This window comes from Calidris pugnax, unplaced genomic scaffold (genome assembly GCF_001431845.1).
Source record: "Calidris pugnax isolate Ruff unplaced genomic scaffold, ASM143184v1 scaffold384, whole genome shotgun sequence".
Lineage (NCBI taxonomy): Eukaryota > Metazoa > Chordata > Aves > Charadriiformes > Scolopacidae > Calidris > Calidris pugnax.
In genome coordinates, this window is record NW_015091144.1 from 104,789 (window position 1) to 107,456 (window position 2,668).

The following is a 2,668-nucleotide window of genomic DNA, read 5'->3' on the forward strand; positions in this document are numbered from 1 at the left end:
GGGGGGGGGGGGGACGGGACGTACCAGGCCGCCCCCGGGAGGGCACAACGCACCGTGGGACATCGCCCCCTGGTGGCGACGAGGGGAAACGGCACCCGCGGGGCGCTCCGGTCCGTGTCCAACCGGACCCCGGTGTCTTTGAATCACAGAGTCCTAGAGTTGTCCAGGCCGGAAGGGACCTCCAAAGGGCATCTCGGGCAGCCACTCTGGAGGCCTACCAGGCGTGGGCAACCTCACCCCGGCCCAGCGCTACCGGCTCAAGGCCAAATACGCCGCAGCCACGGGTGGCCCACCTCCAACCCCGCTGCCCAGCAGGGAACGGGTGGCCATGGGTGTTCAAAAGCCGGGTTGATGTGGTGCTGGGAGGTCTGGTTTAGTGACGATGGTCCTTATTTGTTGTGCGGGTGTCTATTTTTGTCAAAATGAGGTTGACAGTTGGACAAGATGATCTTTGAGGTCCCTTCCAACCTAGAAGATTCTGTGATTATGTGATTCTGTGATTCTTGCTCTCTCCAACTCCCTGAATTTCACTGAATTTCACTGAATTTCTAGAGTTGGAAGGGACCATAGAGATCATCTAGTCCAACTCCCCTGCTGAAGCAGGATTGCCTAGAGCTAGAGCATGTTACTCAGGACTACATCCAGGCGGGTTTTGAAAATCTCCAAAGAAGGGGACTCCACAACCTCCCTGGGCAGCTAATTTCTCACCCGGCAGCACTTTTCCCTGTTGTTTGTTTTTTACGAGGAAGGTCAGTCCCCCCTCTGCGCCACGGCGGCTAAATGTAGGGGAAGAGCCAGGCTGGCCCTGGGTGCAAGCAGCTATTTCAGGGAAAGTGGCCTTTGCCCACCTGTCCCTGGGGCCAGAACGTGAGAGCGTGTGTCAATGCCAGCGGAGCACGATGGGGAGGCAGGGTGACCTCCCCAAGACCTTCTTTAGGCCTGAGGACCCTGCCCCTGCCCCTGCACACCTCGAGGATTGTGTCACAGCTCGAGTGTTGTGTCCAGTTTTGGGCACCTCAATCCAAGAGAGATCTGGAGGTGCTGGAGCGAGGGCAGAGGAGGGCAACGAAGCTGGTGAGGGGGCTGGAGAATAAAATCTTATGAAGAGTGATTGAAAGAGCTGGGACTGTTTAGTGTGAGGAAGAGGAGGCTGAGGGGAGACCTCATCACTCTCTACAACTCCTTGAAAGGACACTGTAGAGAGGTTGGGGCTGGTCTCTTCTCCCAGGTCATTAGTGACAGAACGAGAGGGAACGGCTTCAAGCTCCAACAGGGGAGGTTTAGATTGAACATTAGGAAGGAATTTTTCACCCAAAGAGTGGTCGGGCGTTGGAAGAGGCTGCCCAGGGAGGGGGTGGAGTCCCCATCCCTGGCTGTGTTGAAGGGCCGTTTAGATGCAGTGCTGAGGGACATGGTGTAGGGGAGGACTTTGTAGAGTAGGGGAGATGGTTGGACTCGATGATCCCAAGGGTCTCTTCCAACCTGGACCATTCTATGATTCTATGATTTCTCCTCATCCTTGCTCCCTGACTGCTGGGAAAGTGAGTCCCAAGCTACGACCCCCCCTGCCTGGCCAGCCTTGGTGCTGGTGGCCTCCTGGAGCCTTGGACCCCCGGCAGAAGGACCACCAGGGCTGGAGTGAAGCTGGGAAAGGAGCAGGACCCAGCAAAGGGCTGTTCCTGGGGCTCCTGCTCGAGAAGAGCCTGCTCGAAGCCACCACGCGCCCCACTTTTTGCATGCTCAGCTCCCCAGGTGACCCCAGACGTGCTTATTTTTGGGGGGGAACATGCATTTTCACCCTGTCCCAGTGCTCAGTGGCTCCCAGCTCCATCCTGGCTCTCTGAGACGATGCTGCCCACGCTGAGTGTGAGCCCCAAAGGTGCTGGGAGCCGTGCCCCACACCCAGCCTTCCCCCAGATGGGAAGGGAGCAGCTCCCCAGGTGACCCCAGATGTGCTTTTTTGGGGGGGGAGGGACATGCAGTTTCACCCTGTCCCAGTGCTCCCAAATGGTCTCTTCCCCAAATAGGGAAGGGAGCAGCTCCTCAGGTGACCCCAGATGTGCTTTTTTTGGGGGGGAAACATGCATTTTCACCCTGTCCCAGTGCTCAGTTGCTCCCAGCTCCATCCTGGCTCTCTGGGATGATGCTGCCCGAGCTGAGCGTGACCCCAAAGGTGCTGGGAGCCGTGCCCCACACCCAGCCTTCCCCCAAATGGGGAAGGGAGGTGCTCCCCAGGTGACCCCAGACATGCTTTTTTTGGGGGGGGAGGGACATGCAGTTTCACCCTGTCCCAGTGCTCCCAAATGGTCCCAAATGGGGAAGGGAGCAGCTCCCAGGTGACCCCAGACATGCTTTTTTTTTTTTGGGGGGGACATGCATTTTCACCCTGTCCCAGTGCTCCCAAATGGGGAAGGGAGCAGCTCCCCAGGTGACCCCAGACATGCTTTTTTTGGGGGGAAACATGCATTTTCACCCTGTCCCAGTGCTCCCAAATGGGGAAGGGAGCAGCTCCCCAGGTGACCCCAGACATGCTTTTTTTGGGGGGAAACATGCATTTTCACCCTGTCCCAGTGCTCAGCGGCTCCCAGCTCCATCCTGGCTCTCTGGGATGATGCTGCCCGAGCTGAGCGTGAGCCCCAAAGGTGCTGGGAGCCGGGCCCCACACCGA